General features: G+C 33.1%; 1 long non-coding RNA gene across 1 annotated transcript; it reads left to right on the top strand.

The window, feature by feature from the left end:
• The first annotated feature begins 9,250 nt into the window (after positions 1–9,250).
• Positions 9,251–12,195, top strand: LOC126888742 (uncharacterized). The gene is made up of 2 exons (XR_007699596.1): positions 9,251–10,791; positions 11,912–12,195. It is a non-coding gene; the product is annotated as an uncharacterized LOC126888742 (long non-coding RNA).

Below are 12,195 nucleotides of genomic sequence, written 5' to 3'. Positions count from 1 at the left end.
ATGTCATCTGCAAAACGAAGATGATTTAACTTTTCTCCATCTATTTTGATCCCTTTATTGTCCCAGTTGAGCATCTTAAAGGCATATTCCAGAACAGTTATGAATAGTTTTGGCGAGAGTGTGTCGACTTGTCTTACGCCGCGTTCTATGCTTATTTGTTTGATTTTATCATGTAACTTAACACTCATTGTTGCCTCTTTATAAATATTATAGATGAGTGTACTGTAACGGTAGTCAATGCGGCATTCATTTAGAGCTTCTAAAATGCTATCCAGCTCTATCGTGTCAAAGGCTTTATGAAAATCCACGAATGCTAGGACAAGGGGTTTATTATATTCTATTGACTTCTCAATTGTTATACAGATTTCAATCCTCTACAAATAGTTTCTAATGTCTTTTGATGTAAAATAATTATTAGGGAAGTTGGAATTCAACAGTTCAGAATTTTACATTGAGTTAATGCAAAATTTTGACGCATGTCAAAATTCTCTCGTGTTTTAATTGTATTCATTTTTTTCGAATCCTGAGAAAACTAATAAATATTTTTGAAAAATTTAAACTCAGAATGAAAGACTACATTATTACCGAGGGCTGAAAGACCCTGAAAACTTCTATAATGTTTATTTTAATAAGTTACAGGGCTGAAAATAAAAGAAGTGTGATATTTAATTTCAAATATTTCATTCAATAGAATCTGCTTGTTTATTTTAAAGGCCGCGTCCCACCATCAGGGCCCCCGTAAGAACTACTGGCGCCTGTGTGCAAAAAATGATTTTGGCGCCCCTTAAGGCATTTTGATAATTTTTTTTTATTTATTTTTTTTTTGAAGGTAGGTAGGTAGGTGCAAATAAAGCAAAATATGAACAAATAACACCATAGCAAATCTTAATTAAATAAAGTTTAAGGGGCTTTATTGAATCAATTCTGCTGGACCATCTTGTCACACATAGAGGGTTTAGACTTAACCCGAGAACATTTTTGCTCACCTCACAACATCGCACCTTTTTGTGGATGGCGAACCCAGAGTAACGCGATTTTCAAATTTTGTCCATTTAAGGTACGTTTTTACTGCAGCGGCTGGCTCGTTAATCGCTGAAAGATCGTCGCTGAATCTGAGCATTGATTGCGGTATACTGCTTGTGTGATTTGTTGGCGGTGCGTGTTTCGGAGTTTTGTATTTGAGAAATTTTTGTGAAGTGAAGCTTGTAAGTATGTATCATTTCATAATTTCCTAATAAATGGTTGTTTATCACAATTTTGAAGTATCCTTCTTCATGTCTTCTTTTAAATATTGCATGTTTTTCTAATCTTGTAGCATTGGACAATTCTTTCTTCATCCTCTATTTCCTCTGCTCGCATGTATTTTAACAATAATTGTTTTCTTTGAATAATAATATTAATATTGTCCGTCTGTCGTCTGTCCGTCCGTCCGTAAACATAACTCCTCATTATACCAGGTAGAATGAAAATGAGGTGTCCAATGAAAGCTTATGATCCAAGAATACTACTACAGATGAGAAAATTTGACCTAAGACTTCCGCTTTTAGAAATGCAACCGCAAGTACTATTTTAAAGTCAATAGTACAAGTGATGTACTATTCGACGCGCTATAGCAAGATACAAATATATACCTACTTCTGGTTTCATGACTGCCTGCCCGTCTGTTCGTCGTCCGTGAAAATAACTCCTCCGTCATTCCACTAGGTAGAATGACAGATGAGATGTCGAACGAAAGCTTATGATTCAAGGATGGTACTAAAGGTGAGAAACTTGACCTAGGACTTCCGGTTTTAGAAAGGCGACCGGGAGTACTGTTTTAAAGTCGCCGGAATAATAATATAAGCAATATATTATTCGACTCGCCTTAGAAACACGAGAGCAAATGTATACTTCAGGTTTTCTGACTATCTGTCCGTCTGTGAAAATAACTCCTTCGCCATGGCACTAGGTATAATGGCAAATGAGATGTCGAATGAAAGCTTATAACCCAACGATGGTAATAAAAGTGAGAAATTTCACCTAGGACTTCCGGTTTTAGCAATTCGACCGAAAGTACTGTTTTAAAGTCGTCGGAATAGTACAAGTGATATATTATTCGACGCGGCTCAGCAATACGAGAACAAATATATATTTCCGGTTTCATGACTGTCTGTTTGTCTGGCCGTCAACGAAATACGCCACTATAACCGCCCAGTGTCTACGATTTTTTCTGCTCTCATACTCTCAGAGCAGTCACCAAAAATCGACACTTGCTGCCCCTGGGTACAAAGGTTATAGACGCTTCAGTCAAAACGGCTCCTACAATCCACACAACCACACGCACAATCAGATACACCGCATTCACTGTTCAGCTACAGAGTTGCCAGATGTGATTTTATAAATCTCCCACTTAGAAACTGAAATTCCCCCAAATTGAAGCTCAAATCTCCCAAATTTAAATTTTTGGCACATTTTAATGAAGTAGTAGTCATATGTAAAGAAGAGTAAACCAAAATTCTACTACTTAGTAACAGAGGCCCTGGAAATAATTCATAAGTCCTATCGTCTTCGATTATATAAGAGTATAATATACAGTTCTATATGTACATTCGCAAATTTAATTCCCCTAGACGGTTTCAAATTACCAAAAAATTGTGGGAAAATACCCCAATCTGGCAACCCTGTTCAGCGACGATCTTTCAGCGATTAAACGAGCGAGCCGCGCCAGTAAAAACGTACCTTTAGATGGGACTTACCATAATACTTATAACAAATCCACAGGGTAATACCAGGCGGTGCCGTGGTCGAAAAATTGTTTAAACAATTTTTTTTAAACAAATTCACAAAAGAAAATTTTTCATTTTGAACAATTTTTTTTTTTTGAGATAACTATGGTCATTTTGAGTAAAAATGGTTCCTTGTCATTTTTCTCTAAGATTGATTGTTGTCGAGTTATACGCGATTTAAGATTTGAAAAATGCGAAAAAATGGCCATATACCTAACTCGACAACAATAAATTTTAGAGAAAAATCACTAGAGACCTTTTTTGCTCAGAATAACACAAATTATCTAAAAAAAAATGTTCGAAATGAAAAAATTATTTTTGTGAATTTGTTTAAAAAAGTTGTTTAAACAATTTTTCGACCAAGCCCACATAACAATTTCATGTTCTTAGTAGATTCATAGAACATACTTTTCAGAAAAAGTATATACTGAGAATGTGCGTAATTACCATTGCGAATGTGCAGAGCAGATACTGAGTATATACTACATTACAGTACTTAAACGTTCTATGTATATACTTAGAATGTACTACCGCACTTCTTTTCAGTATATACCAAGAATGTTCTTTTTAGAATATTTCAAGGACGTGCTATAAACCTTCTATGTGTATACTTAGAACATACTACCGCACATCTTTTTAGTTTATACCAAGAAGGTACTTTTTAGAATATTCCAAGGAAGTGCTATAAACCTTCTATTTATATACTAAGAACGTACTACCGCACATCTTTGTATGGGAAGAATATTATATTTTTAAGAATACATATTCTAAGAAAGTGCTATCAACTGCTATATTGCTTAGAAGTATGTTTTCAGCATCACCTAATCTCATCTTAGGTTCTACTGGTTCTACCAAATATCTATTTACATATTTTAATTGCAAATGAGAATGTAGTTAGTACCTACATTCTACAATATCACTTAAAAAGTAAGTACATATTTATAAATTTTAGTTATTTATATAAATCATTATATAATATTTAGCTAAACTAAACTATGCATAATAAGTAACTAAAATTTATATAATACTTTATGTACTTACCTATTTAAGTAATATTGAGTTATCAAAATAGATTATATGTATTTTGAAGCACCGCAAACAAAATAAACAGATTATGTATGTTCTTTAGTCCTAGTACTACATCATTCGCTTTCATCCTTAACACTGCCTGCATAGATCCATAGATGATACAAATAATGAAATAATGCCTGTTTTCATTTTACGGTTTTTTCCTATCCCTGATCCGTTCAGGTAAGAATAGAAATGGTCAGAATATGATGGGGGGGAGGGGGGGTTATGAATGTTGTGGAATAACAAAATCGGTGGTCAGTGTTGCCAAACTGATAGAAATTTCCCTTTTTGCGGGAATTTTCAACAGAAAAGGTGATAAAGGGAAAAAGTTAACTCAAAAGGGAATTATTGTTCCAGTCCAAATTGTAAAATATTAAGAAAAAATCAAAATATTTGAAAATAATTCAACATATCTTCTCAGATTTTGTAAACAGGAGGGAAGTTTTTTTTTATAAAAGTGGGAATTTTTAAGGTAAGTTGACGGAAAAAGCTTACTCGACGGTTGGCAACGCCAAAGCCTTTGGTTGCTTTGGTTGTGCAGTTTGGCACGTTTTGGTTCTGCGAAATGGCCTATTGAATTGAATGTACCTAAATTCAAATTCCAAGGATGTAAAAACACTAATGATTCATGATAAACTCGAAATGGTAAAGTCATTTCAATTATGAAAACGAATTTTTAATAGTGTCTATGTAAACATTAATACAATTAATGTTTAAACTTTTTTACCCTACAACAATTTTGAAATGAAATTCGTCCAATACTACCTACATACATAAATTTTATTAATTATGTATTCTAAAAAATAACGAAGTTGATAATCTATAAGGCTAATATTATACTTCCTATACATACAAATTATTTTTAAGATATTTTAAAAGTATCTACTTATAAGTATGTGTTAAGAATGTACTTATAAGTATGTGCTAAGAATATTCGATAAAGGTATATTCTAAGAATAAACTTTTACGAATATTCCGAGATCCTACGTACACGAATATACTTAGTATATTCGGTACGAGAATATACTTTGAAGTATATGCAAAAAACATGAAATTTAGAATGTTTTTTAAGGTAGATGCTATGCTTGTACTACACATATACTAAAAAGAATATACTCCGACGAATGTTGGTAGTATATGCTTAGAACATGATGCGAACATCATTGTTATGTGGGAGGTACCGCCTGAAACCCTGTGGATTTGTTATAAAGACCTCTTTTTGAGTAAGTTTTTGCAAAAAAAAACCATCGAAATAATTTCGCTAACGGGGGCAACGATACAGCTTGGGCTATAGCGCTAATTGTTAATAATTAAAAACAACAGCTTTGTAATAAAATAATGACAAAAATTTCTTCTGGATCTTGAAGGAGGGGTTTTAAACTTTGACTTCGTCACTTTTTGACTCTCATATTAATAATTTTAAATCGAGTTATTAAGCCTTAAAAATGGCCATTTTCGCATTTTTAAATCTTAAATCGCGTATAACTCGACAACAATCAATTTTAGTAAAAAATGACAAGAGACCTTTTTTACTCAGAATGACCCAAGTGATCTAAAAAAATTTGTTCGAATGGAAAAATTATTTTTGTGAATTTGTTTTAATAATTTTTCGACCAAGGCACCGCCTGGCTCTCTGGATTTGTTATAAAGACCTCATTTTGAGTAATTTGCAAAAAAATCGAATCGAAATAATTTCGCTAACGGGGACGACGATACAGGCCGGTCTAATTAGTTATTTGATGGGTACACGATTATCAAATATTGTCGATTCATCATTTGAGTGTCACACAATCGTTGGCTTATACGCTGTGAGCTCGTACGTAGAGGGGATATTTACAAATTCGCGAACGCCAGTAGTGACAAGTTTGTAAACGTTTACCGGAAATTTGACATAAATGTCAAAGTGATTAATTTAAAATTAAAATTAAAAACATTAATTATAAACAATATTAGTTGGTCAAAGCTGTGGTATATATTTTTACCTTATGGGGCTAGTACACGTTGGGCCAATCAGTTGGGCCAAGGAGTTGGGCCAACGTGTACAGGACCACTTGGCATGAGTTTGCGATTGGCGGTCAGCGCTGGTCTACAAACCGAATCTTGTCGGTATTTGGTGCACAAATCAAAGGATTTTTGGGACTTGCGCGATCTGCCAAACAGCTGTTTGGTTATGAACACTGAACACGTTGTTGTCGTTGAGTTTAAAATATTTGTTTTCTCTTCTCACAATACTGATACTGTTTATAAGTATTAATTTTAAGGTTGTGTTTTAATATGAATACTTTTTTCGGTGTAACAGCACCGTCGTTTGCGCCATTGTTTTTTAATCACTCTTGTTTGGTACACTTTTCTATAAGCATTGAACGCATTGTACAAATTAATTGCGGCAGCTGCTACAATCTCCACATCCATATCCATAATTAGAGTTTGTTTTTTGTTTATCCGCTAAGAAAGGTTAATGCAGACTGATAACTCCACCAACGTGTAATCATCATGTATTCACTGTTCTTACTTGGCCCAACTCATTGGCCAACTAGTTGGCCCAACGTGTAATGGAGCCGTTAAATATACTTACGTTTTAAATACTGAATTTAAGTTTTTTTAATGTTCCGTAATATCTAATTATAAATAATCTATTATAATCTTAGCGCCATCTACACGATTATTGTCAAAGTATCTGAAGTAAGAAATTGATATTTTATCAATAGAACGTCAAAATGATTAGAAAAATCTTTAAAAAATCGATTACAATTTAATTACTTTTTTGCGTTGTAAATATTAAGCGATAACAATTAAATAATAAATTTAAAAATTACCAGTAAAAGTTGAATTAGTAACCGCTAGGAGCGACACCAGCGAAGCTCAGAGCGTATAGGCTCTGAGCTTCGCTGGTGGCGCTCCTGGCGGATTACTAATTCAACTTTCACCGGTAATTTTTAAATTTATTATTTAATTGTTATCGCTTAATATTTACAACGCAAAAAATTAATTAAATTGTACTCGATTTTTTTAAGATTTTGCTAATCATTTTGACGTTCTATTGATAAAATATGAATTTCTTACTTCGGATACTTTCACAATTATCGTGTAGATGGCGCTAAGATTACCGTTTATTTCAATCAACGATATTACGGAACATTAAAAAACTTAAATTCAGTATTTAAAACGTAAGTATATTTAAGGTAAAAATATATACCACAGCTTTGACCAATTAATATTTTTTATAATTAATGTTTTTACTTTTAATTTTAAATTAATCACTTTGACATTTATGTCAAATTTCCGGTAAACGTTTACAGACTTGCCACTACTGGCGCTCGCGAATTTGTAAATATCCCCTCTACGTACGAGCTCACAGCGTATAGATGAGATAGAATTACCGCCCACACACTACTATTTACTTACATGTTTAGAATTTTTCCACGAAATCAGGGCTTAGTTAGGTATTTCTTATCTACAGTTTTGTCTACAGAATGGGTGTTTGTTATTTTTATCGCTGTGTCTAGGTACACGCTAACGTGTACGCAAATAAAAAAGTTAGGTACACGCGAATTAAACTTCATCAAGCCAGTGACGTCATTATTAAGCGTGCGCCGTGACTTTATATTTTGGTACACGCTATTTTGATATTTTTAGTGTTTGTTGTTTGTTTGATAGAAAATATTTTTATTAAGGGAAGGGGAAGGGAAGCAAAACTATTCAGATATTTCAAACTTAATTGTAATAAAACAATATGCATATAAAAGTATATATTCAGGTTAAGCAAAATAAATATTAGTTAACATGATATATACAAAATACTGCTAAAATAATTTTTATACGTACCTAAGTTAATTATACCAGTTTATTTGGTGTTTATTTTTATTTATACAGGGAGTTGAACTTGTTACGATTTTTATAGAAAATTGGTTATAACTTTGTAAATATCCTGTATAACATAATAAACCTTTATATTTTTGTGATATGGAAGTTAAGAAGATTTCGAACATAAAATAAAATATAGGGTGTTCCATTTAAAAAACATAAGTTTGGTCCGCCAGTATATACCCAGATAGCACAAGTACGTTTTATGGACATCCAATGGACGTACATCTGTGTACATTGGAACGTCCAATGGACGTCCCGCTAAGGTACAATGGACATCCGATGGACGTCCAACGAATGTCCAGAGTTCACAAAATTGGACTTCCATAGAACGTCCGCTACAAACGTACATTGTACGTTGTATTGAAGCTTTCAGTGTACACCTTATGTACATTCAATATACGTCTTATGGACATTTGTAGGGCACTTTTCAGAAAGAAATCTGGTATCTATAATTTTGTGAATACATAGCAAAAAGCCTTTATAGGAAATAGTTCCTTATAATACTAAACTTATACTTAAAAATATTACACAAAAGACCTTTTTATTTCTCTTTACTATAACTTCATTATAATATATACTTTATTATAGGAACTAGGAACTTCATTAATGCACGACTGCACTTGCACGATAAACAGAAAACACAAATATATCACAGGATGTATTTTCATAAAAACGAGATTCAGATAATGACGCCCTAGGAAGCATGCACATTAAAAGAGGTTTAATCTCTGTTCTGTTTCTGTTCCAAACTATTTTTAGAGTCAGTACCGTTGTTGTATATTACAAGCGCGTTTGCCATTCTGTGAATTATCATAAATAAACCATCCTTCAGTATTCCACAACAATTAACAGCGATAATCCCCTAAAAGTACCTGTATAATACTACCTTTCACGACCGATAGCGCGAAGAGCGACAACGTTGTCAAGAAGATTCTCATTTAGTTTGTATTGGGACTTAATATAATAGTCGCGTTTTGTGTAAAATATCCATGGACCACAAATGGATGTCCAATGTACGTTGAAATCCAACGTCCAATGGACGTCCCGTAATGTACGTACATAGTACGTCCAGTTTTGGTCCATGGACGTTTGGACTTTAAATGTACGTTATATGGACGTACATCGGACGTTGTGTGCTATATGGGATTATCGAACGCCCTGTAACATTGTAATTAATTTTAGTAATTTTGTAATATGAAGCTCTGCTAAAATTTTTGATACTAACTTTTATTGCTATCTATTACTATAGCGGATCTACTGAGCTTTATCACACTAATCAATCGCCCCGTATATTTTATCTTATTACTTCTACTACCGTTAATCACGAATTTTTGTCTCTTATCTTTTTCATACTGTTTTAGAATGTTGTTAAACTCATTAAAAGAACTAAATAATTGTCCACACTCCATATAGTTAATTAAAAAAAAAACACTAAACAAGTAAAAAATAAGGAAACTCTTTACAAATCAATATTAAAGTGTAAACATAACCCGATTAGACAAATTCTAACCACACTCTGACACTCGCGATACTTACAGATACTTAATACCACAGCATACACGCGGCTCAAATTAGCGTGTACCAAAAAACCTAGTCATAGTATTCTTGTTCTCATGATCATTTTTCAGTGCGTCACAGTTTTTCGATTTCTCTCTAATGCATTAAGTTAGATGAGACGGAAAAAGCGGTAGCTCCGTGATTAAACACAAAAATAATGCAGCATTACAATGGTTATATACATAAGATGTCTATTCCTAACCTACGTTTGATTCGTTGATATTTAGAATGCGCGTTTTTTCTAGCCAATCAAATACACGTATTACGAATATTTGACGAAAACTTCGTCCATTTTGGCCATTTTTTAGAAGTGTCAAAGAGTCAAGTGAGGGTTATTATTCAGGTCAGTATTTTGTGTACCTGTCATTTTGAAATTTCGAATTCGACTTCACTTGTGTTTCACAACGTCTTTGTGCATTATTTTGTGTTTTGGTTTAGAATTTAGTTCGTTAAAAGTTAGTCATTGGCGTGAGGAGACTAGAGACATTCGAGATGTACCGAAGAGTGCTAAATATCTCATGAGTAGATAGAATTAACAGCAAGATTACCATCCGCTAATTCAATTTGCTCAGCAGAAGTATTTGCCATTAAAAAAGCATTGGAGTTAATCCAACAGAATAATTTTACCAAAGTGCCTCATCTGTAGTGATTCTAAGAGTGCTCTAGAAAAAATCACAAGACCAAGCTACAAGGCGGCAATAGACTCACAAACTCTCCAACTAAAACAAAAACTATGTGAATTTGATGACCAACATAGAGAAATTAAATTTGCATGGATTTCAAGTCACACTGGAATTATTGGGAATGATAGAGCTGACCATCTTGCGAATCTTGGAAGAAAGCTGCCTATAGGCGAATAAAGTTTAGACTGTTGCGCCAATGCGACAAATATTGGAACTACTCATAGAGGTATATATTGACATAGAGAGAGTGTCATTCGGAGCGAAGTGACGACACCATCTTTTTTCTTTGGATTAGTGCTACTTCACTCTTACACATAGTAAAGCTGCGACAGTATGATAAACGTCATTTAAGTTAGGAGAAGTACGAAGTTAGCTGATGTCTTTCCTGTTATTTTTATTTAGTCACTGACGTCACTGTTTACATTGACATTTATTTGTAAATGTTTTTAGACGAATATTCTGTTTGGTTTTGTTTTTTATTGTTAATTGTGCAGCGAAATTGTGATAGTAAATTAAATATAAAGTTGTTTATAGCCTACAGAACTGAATTATCCCATAGTAATTATCAGTTTGTGTCAATTTGTTTGTGTGTAAAAAAGAAAAAACACTTTTCCTTGTGTTTGACCGACTTGTAGCAAGGGCTTTCTTGAGAAGCCTGTAAATTGCGGGAATAGGACAGACAGGGATAAAATCCTCACTTTTTACTGTTCCCAAGGCTATACATTTCCCCCATGCAATACATTTAAATGAATTTTATCCAAACAAAGGCAGGAACATTGGATAAAAGCAATAAAGAGAACAGACCACAAATTAAAATATGACAGTATGCAGTAAACATTTAATAAGTGGTAAGTTTAAAGTAATTCAACTAAGTAATAAGTTCTTAAAATGTCTACAATAATAATATATATGTACTTACCAATTCGGTTCTAGTTTAGAACAAGGGTTATGTAAAGAAAATCATGCTTGACCATGTAAGATATAGTGTATTACAATATGGTTAAATGCAAAGCTTAATAATGCCTTAATGCATATAGCCTGCCTAAACTGTCCTTAAATCTTCTTCTTCTAATGACACTACAACCATTTGTAAATCTTTGCCTGCTTAACAGCATTCTTCTATTCTGCCCTGTTGGCTACTTTCCTGCACCACTGCCTGATATTCATGGTTTTAAGATCCTTCTCTACATCGTCTATCCATCTGTTACAGGGCCTTCCTCTTGTTATATTTCCTTGGGGCTTCCATCTCTGACATCACAGCTCGATTATCTGACATTTTTTCTAAGCGACCAAGAAAGTTTAGTCTTTGAGACTTTACAAATCTAACAATATCTGCGCTCTGCATTAGTTCATTCAGCTTGTGGTTCATTTTAATTATCCATGAACCATCTCTACAATGTGTTGGTCCAAATATGTTCCTTAGTATTTTACGCTCAAATATTCTCAGTTGATTTTCATTAGTGGTTGAGATGGTCCACATTTCACATCCATATGTGACCACTGGTGTAATTACTGTTGTAGATTCTAAGCTTATACTCACGATTCAGTAACAGTAACTTACTTTTCATTACGTCTTTGTATGCATAAAAACACTTCTTATTACCGATAAGAATCCGTTGTTATATTTCTTGACAGGTGTTGTTGTCATTTTTTATTATTGAGTCTAGGTAGGGAAAAGTGGAGGCATATTCGTAGGTATGGTTGTCTACCTTCAGATTCTCATGTGGATTCGACTTTGTGCACTCCATTTATGTATTTTTTTTTACTTTCATTAATATATAGACCAAACATAGCAACTTCCTGTGTTTCAGCTCTATAGCTTTTTCACTTAATACATTTTTGTTGTGGCTTATTATGGCAATTGTCCTTAAATAATGTTAAAATACTCTTGTGATATTTTGTCATATTTGTATGATATTTTTATGGTATACAATTTAGAGTTTTTATTTATGTATTTGTTGTTTTTAGGAATAAACACCAGCTATTTTAAATGTAGGAAAAGGAGAAACTGCTGGAACCTAATTTTACACAAATGTTTTTGACTATTGAAGATTTGGATAAACAACAGAAGTTACTTTGGGCTATAGCTATGTGCAGATTTATTTCCTTGTGGATTACTATGTTTATTCTTTTTAACTATACTTCCTATATTGTTTGTGAGATTAATATTATTATTTAATTGATTATATTAATATTTTGTAATAATAATCAATGCTTTGGTTTAACAAAATAGACAACTTAGAATAGAACAA

The sequence above is a fragment of the Diabrotica virgifera genome, chromosome 7, assembly GCF_917563875.1.
Source record: "Diabrotica virgifera virgifera chromosome 7, PGI_DIABVI_V3a".
Taxonomy (NCBI): Eukaryota; Metazoa; Arthropoda; class Insecta; order Coleoptera; family Chrysomelidae; genus Diabrotica; species Diabrotica virgifera.
This window is presented reverse-complemented; position numbering and strand designations above follow the sequence as displayed.